Consider the following 23340-nt stretch of genomic DNA (forward strand, 5'->3'; position numbering starts at 1 on the left):
ATAAGCTACAACATGGATGAACGCTGAGGACATTATGGTCAGTGAAATAAGCCAGTCACAAAAAAGACAAATACTCTATGATTCCACTTATATGAGGTATCTAAATAATCAAAATCCTATAAACAAAAAGTGAACTGTGGTTGCCAGGGGCTGAGGGAAGGGGACATAGGGGAGTTGTTTAGTGGGTACAGAGGGTTTCAGTTTTGCAAGATGAAAAAGCTCTGGAGATCTACTGCACACCAATGTAAATGTACCTAACACTACTGTATATTTAAAACTTATTAAAAGGGTAAATTTTATGTTTTTTTAAAGCACAATTAAAAAAAATGTTTAAGCGTTTAGGGATATGAATGAGGCTAGAAAGTCATCTACACAAAAATAAGAATCCAGGGGCACTTGGGTGGCTGTCGGGTTAAGCATCTGCCTTCGGCTTAGGTCATGTTCCCAGAGTCCTGGGATCGGGCTCCCTGTTAGGCAGGGAGTCTGCTTCTCCCTCTCCCTCTGCCCCTCCCCCTCTTGTGTGGACTCACCCTCTCTCTCTCTCTCAAATAAACAAATATTTAAAAAAATAAGAATCCAGGGCACCTGGGTGGCTCAGTCAGTTGAGCGTCTGCCTTTGGCTCAGGTCCAGGGTCCTGGGATAGAGCCCCACATTGGGCTCCCCCTACTCTGCGGGGAGCCTGCTTTTTCCTCTCCCTCTGCCTGCTGCTCCCCCTACTTGTGCGCGCGCGCGCGCGCTCTCTCAAATAGATAAATAAAATCTTTAAAAAAAAAAAACTAAGAATCCAGGGGCGCCTGGGTGGCTCAGTTGGTTAAGCGACTGCCTTCGGCTCAGGTCATGATCCCGGAGTGCCGGGATCGAGTCCCACATTGGGCTTCCTGCTCAGCGGGGAGTCTGCTTCTCCCTCTGACCCTCTTCCCTCTCGTGCTTTCTATCTCTCATTCTCTCTCCCTCTCAAATAAATAAATAAAATCTTAAAAAAAAAAAAACTAAGAATCCAAATGACAGTGGACCTATCAGCAAAACTAGATGACAGAAAATTCCTTTGAACTTCCATCAAATGATGGAAATCAAATAATTTCTAACTTTAAAGTAAAATCTTCAAGGCCCCTGGCTGGCTTAGTCAGTAGAGCATGCAACTCATCTCAGGGTCGTGTTCAAGCGCCATGTTGGGCATAGAGCGTGCTTAAAAAAAATAATAAAAATTTAAAAATTTCAATAAATAGTTGTATAAACATGCTAGTTAAAGATAATAGAAATAATTACCAGAAAAGCCCACAGATATTACAAAAATTGTTTCTGGAGCATCTGTCTTCAGCTAGGTCATGATCCCAGGGTACTGGGATCGAGTCCCGTGTTGGGTTTCCTGCTCAGTGGGGAGCCTGCTTCTGCCTCTCCTCCCCACTCATGCTCTGTCACTATCTCTGTCCCTCTCTCAAATAAATAAAATCTTTTTAAAAAAAATTTGTTTCTGGACGGAAGTATTTATTTTCCTCATTATAAGCCTTCTATACAATTTTTTTTAAACCAAGCACATATTTTTTAAAAAACCTGAGCACATATTACTTATTTGTTATATATAAAATTATCTTTGAGTTTTATAGACTGCTCACTTAAGAGATAAGGAAAATAAAGTTAAATTATCCTTATTTTCTTACTGCCTTCCATTATAAAATCTAAAGCATAGGGACACCTGGGTGGCTCAGTCATTACTCGTCTGCTTTCGGCTCAGGTCATGATCCCAGGGTCCTAGGATCGAGCCCCGCATCGGGCTCCCTGCTCAGCGGGAAGCCTGCTTCTCCCTCTCCCACTCCTCCTGCTTGTGTTTGCTCTCTCGCTGTGTCTCTCTCTGTGAAATAAATAAAATCTTTTTTTTATTTTTAAAGATTTTATTTATTTATTTATTCAAACAATATGCAGCATGTTTCTCTGAATAAAAAAAAAAAACACTGTCAGGGTGCCAGGGTGACCCAGTTAAGCGTCTTTTTAACTCCTTTTTCTTTTTTTTTTTAAAGATTTTATTTCCTTATTTGAGAGACAGGGAGGGAGAGCACAGAGGGAGAATGAGAGAGAGAAGCAGACACCCCACTGAGCAGAGTGCCCGATGTGGGACTCTATCCCAAGACCCTGATATCATGACCATGAGCCAAAGGCAGATGCTTAACCACCTGAGCCACCCAGGCACCTCAGTTAAGCATCTAAGTCTTGATCTCAGGGTTGTGAGTTCAAGCTCCCAGTTGGGCTCCACATTGGGCATGGAGCCGACTTAAAAAAAACTGTTAAAAAGTCAACTGTCCATGTTAACCATGGAGCCTACTTAAAAAAAAAAAAAATTAATGATAGTATGGGGTACATGGCTGGGTCAATCCATAGAGCAGATGACTTTTGATCTCAGGGCTCTAAGTTCGAGCCCCGCCTTAGGTGTACAGATTAAAATTAAAATTTTTCAAAAAAATAAGCAAACAGGGGTGCCTGGGTGGCTCAGTTGGTTGAGTGACCAACTCTTGGTTTTGGCTGGGGTTATGGGATCCAGCCCAGCCCAGTGTAGGACTCTGCACTCAGTGGGAATCCACTTGAGATTCTCTCCCTCTCCCTCTGTCCTTCCTCCTGCTCGAGTGCACACACTCTCACTCTCTAAAATCTTAAAAATAAATAAATAAAATGATAGCAGTAATAAAATCCATAATCAGCTCATGCTCAAATGATGCTTGAAAAGTTACATGGTACTAATACCAATCCAGAGCCTTCAAGAGCTTATTCTTTCACAAATATCTGCTTCAAATCCTAAATACTAGTCTCCACTTGACTGAGAAACAAAGAATACTTTTCCCTTCACTAAACTCACAGAAACAGAACATCTGGCTCTCATCCTCCCTTCCAATTCTTAAATCTTTCAGAATAAAATCAAAAGTTCTCTTCTTCCAAATCAACTCTGCCAAATTGTAGTATTAGTGGCATTCACTTAAGATTTCTGAAATAATAACAGATATGGAAAGTTCACAACTGTTGAACAATTTAACAACTGGATAACTGTTAAACTGATACTTTTAACATTTTTTATTATAATAGTTGGATAACTAGGCACTGACCACACCCAGTTCCAGTAATAAAGAGATGTAACTGACAGGAATATCAATTAATCTGGCTGCAAAGCTAGCGTTTGATTTGGAACATTCATGCATGGTACCCCCAGGTCTTTCCAACTAATTCTAATAAATATCTGCTTGCCTTCCAAAACAAACAAAGAGACAAAGATTCTCCCAAAGGTTGGAAACTATAGCTCTGGATTATATTGTGAAAACAAATCAATTAAGTCACAGATTTTGTGATTTTATAAGGTTCACCAGATCTGAAAATAATTCAGATCTTCTTATTCTAATTCAAAAGAACAGCTAAAAATTTCAAGCTTTGGGCAATGGTACCACTTGTTAATCCCTCCTCTAGTCCTTCAATAAAGAAAAGGTAGGTCATGAAATGGAAATAACTTTATTGACAGTGGCCTTTTGCTTCAGCTACTATTTTAATGAGGAAAAAAAAACCTAACACTCTTTGGATATGTATAGCATGGGCTAAATATTATACTACATGCATATCTGAACTGCGAATAATATGCATTCAGGTTATAGCCCATGGTCAACACTGATGACAATGCTCTAATTCAAAAACAGTGGTATTTAAGATATGCAAGAAAATATCTGCCACAGATTTTATATCCAGCAAAACTGATTTCAAGTATAAAAGAGTGTAAATGAACTCTTACGAACCTGTAAGAACTCAGGGAATATTGTTACCATGAGGCCGCCTTCCAGAAGAACCTGACTTGAGATAATGATAGAAGGATGTTAGGAATAAGGAGGAAGACAAGAAAGAAGAAAAAGGGTCTCCTGAGGGCAAAGAGCTGGACTGTTGGATGAATGACCCTGGGAATGGCAGAAACCTCATTCCCAGTGGCCATCATCGCCATTAGCTCAGATCCATGAGGCACTGCCTGCCATCGTGGGCTGTCAAAAGCTAGAAATGCCAGACTCTCTGGTACCCAGGATCTATTTATTATGGGTCACAGAATCCAAAGAAAGCCAAGTCATGCCCTCTTCTTTTAAATCGCCACCAAGTTATGAGCTTTAGCACAAAATAGACTTGAATCAAATGCAAGCTCAACCACTTACTGTGTGACCCTGACCTAATTATTTAATTTCTAAGGCTATGATATGTTCATCTAAAAGACAGGAGTAATAAAAGCACCTACATTACAGAGTTGTTGTAGTAAATGAATGAGATAGTGCAGGTTAACTGTGTAGGTCAGTGCTGGGCATAAAGTAAGTGCTTTCAAAGTATGAGTTATCATTACCACTACTATCCATAAATCAACCTAGTCTATCATAACCAACCTAAAGCATAAATAAAATCAGGTGTAGTCAAACAGCAAAATAAGTTATAATTTACATCCCAGATCAACTATCCATATATAAACTGACAGAGAAGAAAGTATCCGATGTTTAGAGGATGATTATCCTGTGGATAACATTTTGAACTCTCAAGTTTTTCCAACTAGGCTCAACTACACTTAAATATTCCTTAAAGGCTTTTTCACTACTGAAATCCTTTCAGTGACTTCTGAAACCGACAAACCAGAAAAAAAAAATTATTTAACTGGATATTACCAGAACATTTTAGTTGATTATATGTACGTTCACTTATATTTCAAATGCAGCAAAATCACTGCATTAATCTGTTACATTCTGTTACATATAAACTCCCTGTCAGACACATCAAGGGGTACCACCAGTATTAGATGTCTTAACTGTTAAAAAAAAAAAAAAAAAAAGTCAATTCACGATAAGAACCTAAGATTATAGAGTCCAATCCATAAAGTTCCATTCTGTCATCCAACTTGCTCCCATTGGTGAAGACCCCTGGCTGTTGTTTTTACATATAATAAAATGCACCTGGGACGCCTGGATGGCTCAGTCGTGTTAAGCATCTGCCTTCAGCTCAGGTCATGATCCCAGGGTCCTGGGACTGAGTCCCACACCAGGCTTCTTGCTCTGTGGGGAGCCTGTTTCTCCTCTGCCGGCCACCCCCCCTGCTTGCGCTCTCTCTCTCTCTGACAAATAATCTTAAAAAATAATAAAAAATAAAATGCACCCATTCTATGTGCATAGTTTGATGAGTTCAATGTAGACACTTGGGTAACCACAACCGCAATAAAGACAGAGAACATGTCTATCATTCCAAAAAGTTCCTTCATGCCCCTCTGAAACCAATCCCCCCTGAACCTCCAGACTTAGACAACCATTAATGTGCTGTCCATAGAGCAGTTTTGCCTTCTCTAGAATTTCATGTAAATGTATAGTATGTACCCCTTTCTGTCTGGCTTCTTTCACTTAGCATTATGTCTCCAAAATCCATCCACATTGTGTTTATCATTAGTCTGTTCCTCTTCACTGCTTCCATGGCTTTTAAAATTTGGGGGTCCTAATATTATTTGGAAGAAGACTGAGAGGCAAAGGCTAAGGGGAGTAGTTAGGCCTATATAAAGAATGCATCACCAGCTATCTGCAGGTGTCCATTAAAAGTTTAATATTTTAAGATAAAAGAATTATTTCCCCTTGACCATAATACTAAATTTTATAGCTAATGTTGCTGAAATCAGAGGGAGTTCATGTCCTATCTTTATCTGACTATATAGATGATGAAATAACGGCTAAATGTACCTTGAACTTTGTCATGATCTATGTTTGTTTTACTACAAGACTGATTTCAAACATACTGACAGATACCACCTTTTTAACTTCAGCGAAAAAGCAGCCCAGAACTCAAATAAGTGCTCTTCCTAATCCTGATAGTTTTTCAATTAGCAATGACAATAAAACTGCAGGGCTACATGATTGACTTCTAGTTGTCCTCTGTCCTCACCTCCCTCCCAAATAAATGGTTCCAGGTTACAAAAAGCAAATTACGAAAAAAAAATCAGACAGCAAAAAGTTTCAGGAGGCTTTCCGAGTGAATTTTATTGATAGGTTTGATTGCCTTTAGTGCCATGTTTATGAGTAGTTAGTGAAGTGGTACAGAACATGGCTCTAATGCATCATTATAGCCCCAACACCCACAAAAGTGAAATTTACTTCACCCTAAAGGAACAACAGAGTATGACCAACATTTCTAGAATATTTCATATGGGGAATGTTTCTTATGCTATAATATATAACTATATCATTACAAAAATCACCAAAACAACTCAAATACTGATGTCTTTTTTAGAATTAGCTACTTATTCTTCAGTCTGGTCCTAAAAGGGAGGCTTCTCAAGATAAGGTACTTTGTTGCACTTCACACTACCAATAACTCCTCCCCTTTCCTGAAACTCTTTCCACTTCTGCTGACTTTCAAAACACAAAACTCCCAATCATTCAAGCCCATTCTTTTTCCTTCAGCCTCCAAAATTCAAGAGAGAAGTAGGCTCCCCAAAATAGTAATTAGCCTCAACCCAAAACATAGTATCTGCCCTTTGATCCAATCTCATTGCTTCAGCTATCACTTTTTTAAGACAGTTTTTTAAATTTTTTTTAAGATTTTATTTATTTGACAGATAGCACAAGCAGGGGGAGCGGCAGGCAGAGGGTGAGAGAGAAGCCGGCTTCCCGCTGAACAAAGAGCCCAATGTGGGGCTCCATCCCAGGCCCCTGGGATCACAACCTGAACCAAAGGCAGACACTTACCCAACTGAGCCACCCAGGCGCCCCTTATTTTTTTTAAGTAATCTCTACACCCAACGTGGGGCATGAATTTACAACACCACCATCAAAAGTCACACGTTCTACCAACTAAGCCACCAGTGAGGCACCCCCTTAGCCATCACTTCTCAGATTTTTAATCCTTAAGCTTGGCTGCTCTACCTATCTCTTCAAACAGAACATAACCCAAATCTTCCCCTCTGCATGCAAACCACCTTTATATTCCAAATCTATTTGTATTCACTACCTATTAATCTACCTATCCATAATCCTTCTTCTAGTAACTCAGGCTAGAAACCATTAATCTTTAAATAAATCCAATCACTACACACCAATCACTATGTTCCATCAAATCTCCATTGTAAATGTCTCTCTTATCCTCCACGCTAATCTGGATTATCTAACTGCCTCCTAGTCGGTCTCCCTGATTTCAATCTCCCCTTCCTTCAAGCCACCCTGCAGATTTATCACCAGCTTCATTTCCCTAAAACATACCTTAAGTGTCCCAGAAAGATGCAGTGGCCTTCCACTCCCCAAGTTACACTGAGTACAAAACGTCTAGTATGGAACCTTCCTCTTTAACCTGCTCTGCCTAGGCCTTACACAGGCCAAATATATCATTCTTATTCCCACCTTTATCAATTTGCTCTACCTTCTTTAAGTGAACTAACCAAATCATTCAAGGTGCCTAAGAAATAATACCTCCTTTTTGTCACCATCAGTAACCCTTCATCCCAGCCTCTCAGCACCCCTATATATACAGTCATCCATATTCCTTTTGACATTTTTGTCTTCCTTATCCTTCCTACCTAACTTGTGACTCTGACACCTAGTACGTACTACGTAAAATACAGATTAAGTTAAAAGATACTTCTTCAAGGAAGGATATCCTAGTCAATCATTCCAAAGTTCATAAAAACAATAACTTGGCAGAGACCCAAAAATCTATTGGAACACCGATTAACCTCTGTCATCTACTGTAACATATATTAAGTACAAGCAGTTCTTATTTCCAGCAACCTTTTAAGATGTTTAAAGTCATTTTATTATTTTTATGATTCCTATCTTTTATTGCTTTTACTTTCCAAATCAACCAACATTTCCAGGAATGGCCAATTCCACCATGGTGACTAAGCATTCTCCTCAAGGGCTTTGCTCATACATGGGAGCTTAGGTTTGTACGTAGCATGTTACACCTAGTGATGTTACTTGGCCACCCTGTTAGGAAATCTCTTATCACTGCCACCACAACACACCAGAACCTCCACACACTCATGCACTTCTTCAGGAATCTGTCCATCTCAGACATGAGCTATATTTCTGTCACTGTCTCCAATGTCTGTGTAAACTCTCTGACAATGGAGTCCTTTCCAGCTGTGATTTCCAGCAATTCTACCTTTGGTGTTTCACATTTAAAGAACCCAGTCAATCATACCCACTTACTGCAGACAGAGGGCACACTACTGAATTTATCACTTGGTTAGTTTCCAAACGCTTTACATTAAAGCACCCCCACCTCCCACCTCAGTCTAGCCCTATAAGCCCGCCTCCCACCTCAGTCTAGCCCTATAAGCCTGCCTCCCACCTCAGTCTAGCCCTATAAGCCCTGCTTGAGAACATCTTTGGCTCTAGACCAGAAGCCATTCAGCTTAACTCTTCCTACGGGTCTTTGGGCTTAGAGTTAAGGAGGAGCAAGACTAAACTAGCAAAGGGAGGAAAAGTATAGAGGAAAAGAAATATACACAAAGGATTATTTACCTCAAGTATAAAGCAATTACCCTGTCCCCCACCCCCCATATTACTATTCAAGTACTACCCTTCCTAACATTTACTTCAATCCAAATTTGGATTTTAAATTTTAAATTTTAATTTGGAAATTAAATCCAAAGGTATTTTAAAACCACCTTTAGGTTAAAAATGGGGGTGGGGGTTTTTTGGTTTTGTTTTTTAAAGATTTTCTTTTTAAGCAATCTCCACACCCAACATGGGGCTTGAATCCACAACCCTGAGATCAAGAGTCACATGCTTCACCAACTGAGCAGCCAGGCGCCCCTTAAATGTTTGTGTCATTTTATAGACACACCATGTAATTAATCCCTAAAAACTCTTAAACACAATTAACAGAAACACCAGCATTCTAATGGCAAAGAAAATCTGTTATTTATGCCTACAAGATTTTGTCATTAAGAAAAAAACCAAACATGGGGCACCTGGCTGGCTCAGTTGGTGGAGCTTACAACTCTTGATCTGGGGCTTTTAAGTTCCTGGCCCCATGTTGGGGGCAGAGTTTCCTTAAAAATAAAACCTTAAAAAAACAAACAGGAAAACAGAAAACGGACCAAATGAAATGCAAATACACACAAAGAGAAATTCACATGGCCACTAAACATATGAGAATGTTCACCCCCAGGAGTAATGGGAAAATGCAAATTTCCTAATAGGGAAAATGCAAAATTAAAGTCGCAGTGAAATAGCGTTTCTCTCATTAGACTGAAGAAAAAAAAATTCTCAATACCAAATGTGGACAAGGACATAGAGCTGTGCTGTCTGATCTAAGAGCTAGTAGTCACATGTGGCTAGTAAGAATTTGAACCATGGCTAATCCAAACTGAGATATGCTGGTAAGTATAAAATGCATACCATATTTCAAAGAATTTAATAAAAAATATAAAAATATCTCATTTTTATTGTTTTCATACTGAAATGGTATCTTCAATATACTAGATAAAATATATTATTAAATTACCTTCACCTGCTCCTTTTTGTTAAAGTAGCTACTAGAAAATTTGAAGTTATGCTTGTGCGTGCTCTCTGACAAATAAAACCTTTAAAAAAAGAAAGAAAGAAAATTTTAAGTTACGTGTATGGCCAATATTGTATTTATATAGGACAGTCTGATATCACTGATATAGAGCAACAGAAACTTTTGTATACCATTGGTAGGAGCATAAATTGCTACAACCACTTTGGAGAGAATTTTGGAAATACCTTGGTAGGTTGTACGATGAGAAAAGCCTACAATTCAGCAATTATACCCCTAAGTATGTGCTCTAGAGAAACTCTTACATATATATTATATAATATATATATCAAAAGACATGTAAATTATATTTTAACACCAGTGTTTACAATTACAAAAATAATCCAAATGTCCATCCAGAGCCTAGACTGTGTTATAATCATACAATGGAACACCATATAATACATATGCAATACTATGAGAGGAATTAGAGCAACAAGGAAGAACTTCACAAAAATATTAAGTGAGAAAAGCCGATTGTATGAAAAGGTATTCCATATATGATCACGCACAAAAACTATAAAATCTCTTACGAGCTTGACCTAAGAGCAATGTATGCTATTTAGACACAGATACACACGCAGAGACCATATGTGTGACGGTAGGCACAAAATTCAGGAGTGGGGAAAAAGGATGGAATCTGTAAAGGCAACAGGAGGGTTCAAGTATGCTGGAATGTCCTATATCCTAAACTAAGCTGTGTAGTGGGTACTTTGGTATTCATTATTCTTTATAACTTTCTTACACCTGAAATACATTTGTGCTTTTAATATGATTTTATGGACCATGCCCAGCACCATACTTTATGGTTTTGGAGATATAAGCAAAAACTTCACAATTTTCACCATGTTGGAAGCAGTTATTCCTTAAACAACATCAGGGGGCAGAAGCTACATATAAATACCAATTACGTGAATACCAAATATATAAACACCAATTTTATACCTCTACTACCATTACAATGAGACAAAGGGGACAATATATATATACTAAATCAAGGTTCAGCAAAACTTTTCTTTAAAGAACCAAAAAGTATTTGGGGCTGTACAGGGTCATATGGTTTCTGTCACAACTACTCAACTTGCCATAGCAGTGGGAAAGCAGCCACAGACTCTATGTAAACAAATGAGCATAGCTGTGTTCTAATAAAACTTTATTTACAAAAACAGGCAGGAGACAAAATTTGGCCAATGAGCCATAACTAGGTGACCCCTATCTAGATCCATCTTCAAAAAAGAAATCATGGGGTGCCATGTACCTCAGTCGGTATAGCATGTGACTCTTGAAGTCAGGGAAGTGGGTTCAAGCCACACACGGGGTGGAGAAATTACTTAAACAATAAAATCTTAAAAGAAAGAAACCACTAAATCCATTAAGTAGAATTCTGAAGGAGAAATGGATTTGCATGGTAACAAAATATGCCACGATTTACCTGATAATCACAAAAGAGAAAATGTTCCTTGTCCACGGGGACATCTAGCAATCATCAACTTCACCTGTGATCAAACTTAGCCCCACTAATCGTGTTAAATCAGGCATTTTGTGCCTCCTGATGCGATGTAATACGAAGCAGCATCAACTATGAAGTATCCTGGCCAAAATGTTTAACCTGAATTTAACTGGTCTTTAACAGCCTACAGAAGACAAAAGAGTAAATTTTTAAAAAGACCTGAAAGAAACGAACAAATTCTGAATATAGGACATTTTACAAGATAATCAATCTCTTCAAAAAGAGATTTTGAAGTAGGTATTTAGGTTTAAATTTAAAAGAGAACTGAGACACAACAGCAAATACAGTATAATAGTGCACGATCCTTCAATGGACCTTGGTGTGGAAGGGAAAAGCTATCTAAGTCATTTTTTACCTAACTGGGGAAATCTGCACATGGATTGGGGATTAGGTGACTTCTGGCGATTAGATAATTGTGTTATGTATGATGACAATAGTGTAGGTAGGAAGAAAATGTCACTTTAGGGGGAGATTCATATTTAAGTATTTAGAGGTGAAGTATTAGAAGGTGAAAAATAATTTATTTTTAAATGGTTCAGCAAAGATTATATAAAGCAAATATGGTAAAAAATATAAATACTGTTGAATTTAAGTGGTGGGTAGATAGGTACTCAGTATACTATGACAACGTTCTGTGGGATTAAAAATTTTCATAAACTAAAAAAAAGTTCATAAATATAGCATTATATGTCAACTATGCTTCTACAAAAGAAATTTTTCATAATAAAAAGACAATGATGCATTGAGATTATTAGTTTATTAAATTTTATTCATCACTCTCCTCCACAAATACTAGTTTTAAGTGTCCCCCAGAGTTCTCAAGGTTACATATCAAATTTGACCCAAAAGAAACTCTTCTCAAATTCATGACCCTGATGCTTTTTCTGCTTTCTAAAAGCAAGAACAAGTCAATTACAAAATAATTATACTGCCCTTTGAATTTTATACATTTTAGAAAGATTCTTAACATATGAATATACCTGTATTTCCTTTATAGCATTTTTCCTTACTACCTTGTATAATTAATCATATACATTAAGTTTTACTCCCTCCTCCAGATGGCAGATTCAAATAAACTTTGTTCCCCAAAGTGCCTAATGCTAGCAGACAATATTTACCAAATAAAAACTGAACAGAAGGCAATTTGTACTCATACCTTTAAAAAGTTAAGCATCTAGGGTTTGTTTTTTTTTTTAAGTTTACTTATTTACTTTTAAAGAAATCTCTACACCCAATGTGGGTCTTGAACTCACAAGCCCGGGATCAAGAATTCCTTGCTCTTCCAACTGAGCCAGCCAGGCGCCCTTAAGCATCTCGTTCTTGAGATGGAATGTAAACCTCTCTCCCCTCTTCCTACTCCCTAGTCTCCTCTCATTAAAATATACTGTTTCTGGGCGCCTGAATGACTCAGTCAGTGGAAGAGGTGACTCTGGATCTCCCCTGCATGAACTGGAGCCCCAGGCTGGATGTAGAGACTACTTAAATAAACAAACTTTAAAAAAAAAAAACAAAAAAAAAACTTTAAAGATATTGTTTCTATGGAAAGCTTTACTCAGCAGGTATTTACAGATACAACAAATACAATGTAGATACATGGATAAAGCAGCATATAAAACTAACACAGCTGTTGCCCTTAGGTAGCTTACACTCTAATAGAAAATGAGAATCTGGGGCGCCTGGGTGGCTCAGTCGTTAAGCGTCTGCCTTCCGCTCAGGTCATGATTCCAGGGTCCTGGGATCGAGCCCCCACATCGGGCTCTCTGCTCAGTGAGAAGCCTGCTTCTCCCTCTCCCTCTGCCTGCCACTCTGCCTACTTGTGCTGTCAAATAGATAAATAATTTTTTTTTTTTTTTGACAGAGTGCGAGCGAGAGAGGGAACACAAGCAGGGGGAGTGGGAGAGGGAGAAGCAGGCTTCCTGCCAAGCAGGGAGCCCGATGCGGGACTCGATCCCAGGACCCTGGGATCACGACCCGAGCCGAAGGCAGAAGCTTAACGACTGAGCCACCCAGGCGCCCCAAGAAATAAAATCTTAAAAAAGAAGAGAAAGAAAGAAGAGAAAGAAAGAAGAGAAAGAAAGAAGAGAAAGAAGAGAAAGAAGAGAAAGAAGAGAAAGAAAGAAAGAAAGAAAGAAAGAAAGAAAGAAAGAAAGAAAGAAAGAAAAGAAAAGAAAAGAAAAGAAAGAAAGAAAGAAAGAAAGAGGAAGGAAGGAAGGAAAAAGAAAGAAAGAAAGAAAGAAAAAAAAAGAAAGCAAGAAAGCAAGCAAGCAGGAAAGAAAGAAAGAAAATGAGAATATTAGAACAGAACTCTCAATTTGAGTCTTGGACCTCAAGATATCATATGGTCCAGCCCTCTGCCTTAACTCAGGTAGAACTATTACATTGCAAATTAAAACTACTAAATCCTAGAAAGAATAAGTAACTTGCAAAGTCATGGAATCATTATTAGTTTCTACGTGAACCTCAGACTGGGTCTTCCGCCTCCTAGGTTAGGTACTCTTTGAACCTACGATGTATCATGTAGTGGTATAGTAACAGTAGTAGTAATAGCAACAGAAAGCACTCGAATGTTAGTGACTATATGTGCCAGGCTCTATAGTAATGGCTTTCCTTGGACTGTCTCAATCTAACAATTTTATGAACTCTATTATTATTCTGGGGCACCTGGCTGGCTGTGTTGGTAGAGCATGTGACTCTTGATCTCAGGGTTGTGAGTTCAAGCCCTACGTTGGGTGCAGAGATTACTTAAAATCTTTTAAAAAATAAAATAAGAATTTTTTAAATATACATATATTATCATTCACTTTACAGATGAGAAAACTGAGGTTTAGAGACAGTAAGTAACTTACTTTAAGTTACCCATCTATGGAGTGATGGGAAGGAATTCAAATCCAAGTAGTCTGACTTTAGCGTCAATGCCTCCAATCATCATCCTCCTTTTGCAGCTTTTTCCAGAAACATAATCCACTCCAAGTCTAAAGCCTTCTTACATTTAATATACACTTACACACACAAATAAACCGTGCTAAGCATCCTACAGCATTACCTAAATGTATAAAGTAGCAAAAAATTCAGAAATACGTATCTATATGTGTTGACAAGAAACCTCATGCACGTTTGAGAACAAGTAATTCTCACCTCGGTCTATGGGTATAGAAGGTTTTCATTCACATGTGACTAAGAAGGATTTTATTATTATCAAGGCATTACTCTGAAATAATAGAATTAAGGCCTAAAAACATAAGTCTCCTAATGTCATGACCATTTGGCCAATTCCTCTGACCATTTTTCAGTTGGTATACTCCTGAAGCTACTGCTATATAGCATCTCCCAAACTTTGTTAGCAAAAAATATCTGACAACCAATCAGACTTACCTTTGTTAGACTGTTTTCAGTCCTCATAAACAGGCACAGTCAAAGTTATTCCAGCTAGCTCTCTAAAATTAACTATGCATCTCTTCTCCTTTCTATTCAGAATATACCTTACACTTGACTCCATACTTTACCCATGCAATATATGCCTGAACAAAAACAAAAGACCCACCTACAAGAATTCCAGTCTGTAGGGTGATCAGAAAGTCCGAAAACATAGGTATTATTTTAACATTCTGTACTGGAGTATCAACAAACCATTTATTGTCTATGCATCTGTGCTTCCAGATCTGGTGGCCACCCTGTACTTAAATAAAAATCAAGAAATCACAGAGGCAGAAAAAGCAACGCAAACCAGAAGCACAAGAGAAGGGCAAATAACCTGAACTAAAAACAAACCTATCACTGAGAAAAAGACTCAAGACGTAGGATAACAGTAATAATGCAATCTAAATCATCACGAATCCTTCCAAACTTCTACTTCCCTTCCAAACTAGAGTTAGATTACATAAAACAAAAGCAGAGTATAACTGAAAACCATTATATATTAGGCAAAAGTTCTCATTTCACTTTCACGTTTTGCTTCAAAACACTCAAGAACAGATGAATAGCAAGAAATTAAACTCGGTTTCCTTACATTTAGGGCCGACAACCACACAAGCTTTAATTAAATGCTGTACTATATATAAATGAAACCAGTTACAAGAGATAATTTAAGATATCAAGTAAGGCTTTGTTTTTTATTCCAAAATGTTGAACAGCTTAGTGAACCTGGTCTGACTTACAGCACTAAATTTAATATATTCAAAAAGTTCAAATTCTGGGACGCCTGGGCAGCTCAGTCAGTTGAGCATATGACTCTTGATTTCGGCTCGAGTCATGAACTCAGGGCCATGGGATCAAGCCCCACAATGGGCTCGGGGGTCTAGCACTCTGCATGGAGTCTGCTTGAGAGGCTTTCCTTCTCCCTCTGCCCCTCCCCCACTCACTAAAATAAAATCTTTTTTAAAAAAGTTCCAATTCTTCTGCACATCAGCACTTTGATAAAAGTGATAAATACAGTCACAAAAATATAGTAAAAGTGAAACTAGTAATTTGAAGGCTTAATTTGGGTGCTATAACTGAAGTCTCTTAGGTCATGAATGGAACCAGTGTTCATTTTTATGTTGAGACACTGAAATAAACACAAGTTGATTTGCTTTAAAATAAAAAAAAATCTCAATTTACTGCAGCAAGCAAGATCACATGAGAGTCTGACTCAATGTCTCACAAATGAAAGCAAAAGACCGTTATGTATTAAGATAAAAACAAAGATCTCTCATGCTTATCTTAAATGTGCAATGTTTGTGTAAACTCAAGAAGAGACATTTTTACCAAACTGGATCATCACTAGGAAAGGTACATAACAGAAAGTAGAAAAATTAGCACCTGCTTCATATCATGCAGTAAGACATCCTCATGCAGAAATTTACAATGCAGGAAAAACAAAGGCACAACTTCAAGTTACACACCACAGCTCTAGAATTAAGGGAAGCAGTAACAAATATACAGACCAATTTCAGCATAATAAACTGAGACAGATTGGCTCCATCAGCTATCTTAACAGAACTGTCAAATAACCAGAAAACAGAAGTAGCAGTCACAAATCAGTGACAGTAGTTCCAGACACTAATAGCCAATCACTAATCTTTCAGCTATACTCACAAAAGAACCCAAACAGCAATTTTTTTTTTTCTAAACACAAATGACAACATATATTTTATAGGTGAATCCCAAGTTACTTAAAGCAGTCTTGCTAAAAAGTCCTGTTTACCCTGCTCCCATTAACCTACCTTCTCCCATTTCCCTGTCCAAGAACTCATTCATCCAAGTTTGGGCAGTAAATGGAAACACCTGAAGGCCTCAGCTTCCCTCATGCCTAATACAGGGATCTCTTTTCTATCTTTGGCTCACCTTTTAATCTTAGGTACAACAATAATTCCCCCTTCCTACTTCCTCTTTCCGTTTATCAGTCTTTGCCTAGTTACAGAAAAACTCTTCTTCCCTCTTTGATTTTTCTTCCCTCTCTCTTGTTAAAAATAGTAATGCTCTGTGCGCCTGGGTGGCTCGGTCGTTAAGTGTCTGACTCTTGATCTCAGGGTCGTGAGTTCAAGCCCCACACTGGGCGTGGAGAGCCTACTTCAAAATAAATAAATAGATAGATAGATATCTAGATAGAGAGATAGATAGATAGTAAAGCTCTAGGGACTACCGACTGACTCAGTCAGTGGAGCATGCGACTGTTGATCCCAGGGTGCTGAGTACATGCCCCACCTTGCATGTAGAGCTTACTTAAAAAAAAAAAAAGTAAAGCTCACAAATGACAGCATATATTTTATAGGTGCATCCCAAGTTTCTAAGTGTAGCATAGGAAACACCATATATCCCAAACTGTCCACTCCTAATTTGAGTCATCCACAAAAGAAGCACAGTTGTAATGTACACTGAGGCAAGTGCGTTTGCTATCCGAATGTAAAATCTGTGAGAGCAGGGATTTTTGTCTGTTTTGTTCAGTCTTCAGCCATGAATGGTGCCTTACAGGTGAGAAGGCACTCAGGGAATGCCAAAATGGCTGAGGATGGGGTGGCTACAGACTAAATACTATTAACTACGTGGAATTCTTTACTTCTCAGTGGGCTGGTAGCCTACAGTAAGTAAACGTAAAGGGAAGCCACTCATACCTGAACTTGATCTTCCATACATTCTATCACTTAGAGTTGCTTTGAGTTCATTATTTCCTCTTTGTAAGGGACTCAGAAGAAGGGCCACCTGTATTTAATAGGTAATACCAGTTCATTAACTCAGAATTGAATGCTTTCATGAGAAGAGGGGAAAAGAAACATTCTTTCCCAAAATAGGTTAAGTACCCATGAGCAATATGGACACTCCCAGATTCTCCTACTTATGACATCTATTAACTCTCCCTTTTCCATGTTAAGAGTGCACCTATACATACCTACAACAAGAAAATAAAATGCAATTAGACTTAAGAATCAGTGACATTACTCTCAAGCTTTAAAGTGTTTTGAAATCCTTCAGAACTTCACAAATTATACTTTATCAAACCTGCTTCTCGGGTCTATACTATTTAACAAGCAAAATCTATTCACTTAGATTTTTCTTATAATACAACTTGATTATACCTGATAATAACCACATTTAAAAAATAGTTTCCCACTAAGGAAAAGCTTTTTCATGTTTCTGTCACAAAAATGCACTTAACATACAGAACCTATTTCGAAGTGGGGGACAGTCTATGTAGACAAAAAGCACAGCAATACTAGACACAGGTCTTACCCTGCTTATACCCCTGCCAATATTTGGTTCCATCTCTAAAAGTGAGACAAGTTCCTTAATATTCAATAGAAGTCTTCCAACATTCATCTCTCTCTCCTCTAAATACCAGACCATGTATTTAATAGTCTTTCGTTCAAAGGAATGTAAAACAAGTTTTTCAACAAGGGTTATGTTTCCAAACTTTAAGGTCTTTAATTTTCAGAAAGAAATCAATTTAAAGCCAATAACTGTTATACTGATATTTCAACATACTAAAAAAAAAAAACCTTTGACCCCATTTTTAGTAAGTTAATAAACTAGTAAACGAAAAAAGCTTTGAATTGGTGAACTGTGCTTTAAATGTTACAAACCATGTTAAATTTCCCTAAATATACGAACAAGTTAAAATACCACAATTGTTAAACTACTGGGTTCTTAAACTTAAATAAGTTATTACATACAAAGGGTATCATTATAAAAGGTATATGTCATGCCAAGAAATAAGCAGATATTGTAGATGTGGTCACAAGTTAGCTGTAGCTAAAAAAGAAAAATATTTACTTGAGAACTCCTCTATGTCATGACTTACCATAATCCAGAACAAAATGTTTATGTCTGTTATTAACATTAAATTGAAAAGGGGGGCGCCTGGGTGGCTCAGTCGTTAAGCATTTGCCTTCGGCTCAGGTCATGATCCCAGCATGCTGGAATCGAGCGGGCTCCCAGCTCAGCGGGAAGCCTGCTTTTCCCTCTCCCACTCCCCCTGCTTGTGTTCCCTCTCTCTGTCAAATAAATAAAATCTTAAAAAAAAACAACAACATTAAATTGAAAGGGAGAAATAACACACCCTGAAGTTTGAATGAAACTTAAAAAAAAAAAAAAAGAATGAGCTACCGTATGGTTTTTTTTTTTCTAGGTTGCCAGATGATGCTAAAAATGAAATCTCACAATCTTTATAAAATCTGAGAATTTTTTTTTAAGATTTTATTTATTTATTTGACAGAGAGAGACACAGCGAGAGAGGGAACACAAGCAGGGGGAGTGGGAGAGGGAGAAGCAGGCTTCCCACCGAGCAGGGAGCCCGATGTGGGGCTCGATCCCAGGACCCTGGGATCATGACCCGAGCCGAAGGCAGACGCTTAACGACTGAGCCACCCAGGAGCCCTAAAATCTGAGAAATTAAACTACAGTATACAGACTACACTTTTGGAAAATTTCATTCCATCAAGAATTTAGTAAAGACTCTTTTAATCATAATACTGATTCAACTACCTGATCAAATCACTCAAGTTAGTCTAAATGGCGGTTTTCTTTGGCGGGGGGAGGGGGGGACTATAGCTTAAACACTGAAAAGTGTAACCCAAGTCCAGTCTATGCAAAGAGGTTAAACCACGTTAGAATTGTTTCATTTGAAAAAACATTCCAAAATGGCTAATCAGAGATATTAGCATACTTAAATTACTCTCGAAGATCAAGTCATTTTCTTTTAAATGTTTTGTTATAAATATCAACAAAAATAAGGTAAAACAAAGATTATGAAGTATCTTTTTGTTCACCTATACTTGTTAGATCAGTTGCTAGAAGATGACAGACCCTGTCATTTTATAAATTTTAAAGTCAAGCAAAAACTACAAAAACCAATATTCCCAAACTCTACCCTATTTCCCTTCACTGTTTAGTCGGAGTACAAAATAGTGGGATGGAAAGTAGTCAGATTACATTTCCAGCGTTTACCTAGTATCTGAGAACTTTACCTCATAGCCCCAATCTGTCAATTCTTTTAATCCACAATTCTACTGATATGATAAATAAAATGTTTCTACCATAAAACTTTAAAGCTACTAATAATTTGGTTTCAACCCAAATTCTGAAATTAGTTCACTAAGAAAAAATAAGGATCAAGTACAATGTGGAAAAAAAAAACAAACACAATGGATATCCAGAAGTAACCATATTCCCCCAAATTCTCTTACCACTAACCATAATTTTATATTTTATGCTAAGCATTACTTGAATAAATTTTGCTATTCAAATTCTGGGATTTAAAAAAAGTTTAACTATTCTAACTCTGACCCTGTCAGTTGTTTCCCAACTAATTTTTTCTTAAAAATCAGTGAACTGTGAAAGGCAAAGTTCACAGAAAAAGTAAAATACCATGTGTTATATTTTAATAAGTTAATTTTATTCACTTTATCTTATGAAAGACCACTTATATCTTATGAAAGACCACTAGGGAGTTAGAATTATACTATTTTACTACTTCTTATCCTAGGTAATGTCACAAGATACTTTAAAATAGTTACATGTAACATACAAGTTTTCATACAATGTAGATAATATGTGTAACTAACACCAATGAGTGGTGGGGGGAATTCACTGTATCATGTGCAATAAAAGAAATGTTTACCAACTCATTTACAAGGGCATGTTTAAAAACTGAGCCAATGGTGAAGGGACTGTGATGAATCTCCACAATCACTAACCTACACTATGGCAAATTCTACTCTTCCAAGAGTGCCAAGAGAGTCCATCAGCATCAAATTTTAATGGAAAAGACTTCGTAAAAAATGTACATTATAGGAAAATAAATTTTCAACAAGAAAACCACTTTTTCTGACCTTTTCAACTTGTGAATCAGATATTCTTAGAAGCACAGCTATTTAGACATGCCATTCCTTCAGATGATGCAATCTTAAGGGATTTGGTAATTATAACATGTTAATTACTAACATAAAATAATATTTATTGCCATGACTATCAGACAAACTTTAAAAGCTTTCACCTATTCCCGAGTCTTCACAGAAATCAGACACCTGGTATGAGAAAATAGGTGTTGAAAGCTTTGCTGGTCACTTCTAAGAGAATCATTACAACCTGAAGAAATTCAAAGGATAATGTACAAAAACTGAGGAAATCTTAACTAATGGGTATGAAACATCACATAAAAATATTATTCCATGCTGACAAAGCAACATAAAAAGCCACTGCAGAAACCGTGATAAGACTTTATGAGAGCAAAAATAAATGAAAGGGAAAAACACAAACAACAACCATTAAAAGAAAAAAAGACACAGAGAAACAAAAAAGCACAGTAAAAATGAGGATTATCCCTGGAAAAAAATGTTGATAAAAAAAAACCCTGTTCTAAACACTAAATTTTAAAAGTTCAATTGAAACAATACATTGCCCATTGAAGAGGCCTACAAAAATATTTCTTTAAAAATTACCATTTTAAAAATAGTATAACTTCAACCATATTTTTTTTAAAGCCTGTACACTTGGAAAAGACTATTATAATTAGAATAACTTGTCTCCATTTAGAAATTCTCTATTTAAAAGTAGGCCAACAATAGGAACTTTGCTATTGCACAACAGAGAAAGTAAATGAAATAATGTCCATTAACATTCAGCGTGGATGGCATGTTTCTCTATCTCCCAGAACATACCAACTTACGTTATCTGCCCGGAACAATCTACCACTTCTACATCCGAGCAGTAGCTCAAATAAAATGAGTTCCTGTGTTAATCCCACAATAAACCTCAGTAATTCTCACATTACAGTTGTAAACGTTTGTTAACAGAAAAAGAATGTTTTTCCCAAAATAGTTACATATCACTAAGACTACTCAAATTCCTAAATAATCCTTTTACAAGACTCCTGCCAACTTTATTTTGATACATTAAACATGTGGTGCCTATTTTAAAAGGTCTGTAACTGTGACTTCATGAAAACAGCTTCCTAGTTAGCTGTTCATAAAATAACTTCTTTTTAAAGTTTTCACGTTGTTTTTAAGCCGACTTGAATACTGATGAATCTGGGCCGGCTTAAGAAGCAGTTTTGCCAAATAAGATGGGCAAATGTTCTAGATCTGTTAAATCCGACATTAGAGGTCAGGCAACTTAAAAAATGAAATAACTATTTTCAACATTCACTGAGTCCCTCGTTTTTAAAATTACCTCGGTGTCATTTCCACATTTGACGTTTAAGAATACAACCTTTTTGGGCGCCTGGGTGGCTCAGTTTGTTAAGCGACTGCCTTCGGCTCAGGTCATGATCCTGGAGTTCCGGGATCTAGCCCCACATCGGGCTCCCTGCTGAGCAGGGAGTCTGCTTCTCCCTCTGACCCTCTTCCCTCTCGTGCTATCTCTCATTCTCTCTCTCTCAAATAAATAAATAAAATCTTTAAAAAAAAAGAATACAACCTTTTTTTTTAAAGGTTATTAGGCTCAGTTAAATTACAAAACAAAACAAAAACTGATCTGCCACAAAAAGCTGATTAGTCTATTCTTAAAGGGTGTCTGGAAGATTTGGGTTACTGGCGGTAGAAGAAGTTCATTTTAAAACTTCTCTGTTAAAAAGAATGACATCCAAAAAGGATCGCTGGGGAAGGAAGGGAAGAGAAGCCCGGAGTCGGCTAAGAAGCGACTTAAAGCCACTAAGAAGGAAGGAGGTGGTGAGACGCACAGACAGAAGAGCGAGAAAGAAGATTTAACAAGGAAGTGAAGTGGAGCGCAGAGTGGGGCAGAAGCTGATGAGGAAACAAATGGAAAAGGTAAGGTTTTAAATAAGCACGATCCAGGAAGGGATGAGTTAAGGCCTGGGGTAGCCCCAGTGTTTCGGTGTGAAAGAGATGCTCGCAGACTGAAGCAGAGAACAGGGGAAAGCAGTTTACTTCCAGGCGTTGGAGCAAAGTAAAATTCCCTGCCCCGAGCCTCTCCCAGCCTGGCCGAGCGCGGAGGCGGCGGCTGGGGAAGGGGCCTACCCAGGAGCCAGGCCCGGCGTTCTGCTCCCCCAGGCTCCACGGCAGAAGAGGCGAGGATTAGGCAGGCAGGGCCCACGACCTTAGCCCGGCAGCACCCGAAAACGGTCCGGGGCCTCGGCGGTGCCCGCGAGCCGTTTCCCCTGCGGCGGGGCGCGGAGCGGCCTTACCTGGGGCGAGGGAGGGAAGCGAGGTCTAGGGCGTCCGCTCTCGCCCGCCGCAGAGACCCCCTGCTGTACTCAGCCCAGGCTTCCGACCGAGGCGCGACCCTGCCTCAGCCGCCGCTTCCCCTTCGGGGTCTCGGCCACCGCCTCCGCCGCCTCCGGGGCTGTTTACACCGTCGGGCCCCGCACGCCGCCGCCGCCGCCGCTGCCGCCTTCTCTCCACCCTAGCGCCGTTGCCGATTCGGCCGCCGCCACCTCCTCCGCCGCAGCCTCGTCTCTCTGGAGCATCTTCCAGCCACCGAACCCTGAGAAACAGAGACTCCAGCCGCGCCGGCAGGAAACTCCCCCGCAACTGCTAAGGGGACCAGGCGGTCAGAGTACCGGCGGCTTTTCCGCCATTGAGCAGCAGCCGCTCCGCTCCTTCTGCAACCCCCTCCCCGCACCCTGTCCTCCCCGCCCCTCGGCGAGCCCCGCCCCCGGCTCACACCCATTGGGACGGTGCAGCCTCTTGCTGCACCCAGTTGGCTAGACGACCCGTCAATCATCACCCTCCCTCCTACTTCGGCTGCTCTGTACCTCGGTACTTAGTTTTCACCGCCCACAATGCCCCGCCTCTCAGTTCCTAATTTCCCATTGGGCATCAGCGACCACCTTCAATTGGCAAGGTCAACTATCCATCAAACACCG

General features: G+C 38.7%; 1 protein-coding gene across 3 annotated transcripts in view; it reads right to left on the reverse strand.

Annotated features, from left to right (window-relative positions):
- The window catches only part of PPM1B (protein phosphatase, Mg2+/Mn2+ dependent 1B), a 75047-nt gene extending 51963 nt beyond the window's left edge, over positions 1–23084 (reverse strand). For all 3 annotated transcript variants that reach the window (XM_028104072.2, XM_028104070.2, XM_028104071.2), the window contains exon 1: positions 22660–23084. The gene's annotated coding sequence lies outside the window, so the exon portion shown is untranslated. The remainder of the gene's footprint in view (positions 1–22659) is intronic.
- Positions 23085–23340: the final 256 nt, after the last annotated feature.

This window comes from Eumetopias jubatus, unplaced genomic scaffold (assembly GCF_037043125.1).
Source record: "Eumetopias jubatus isolate StellerSeaLion01/CBP00866 unplaced genomic scaffold, mEumJub1_p1.0 scaffold_9, whole genome shotgun sequence".
Classification (NCBI taxonomy): domain Eukaryota; kingdom Metazoa; phylum Chordata; class Mammalia; order Carnivora; family Otariidae; genus Eumetopias; species Eumetopias jubatus.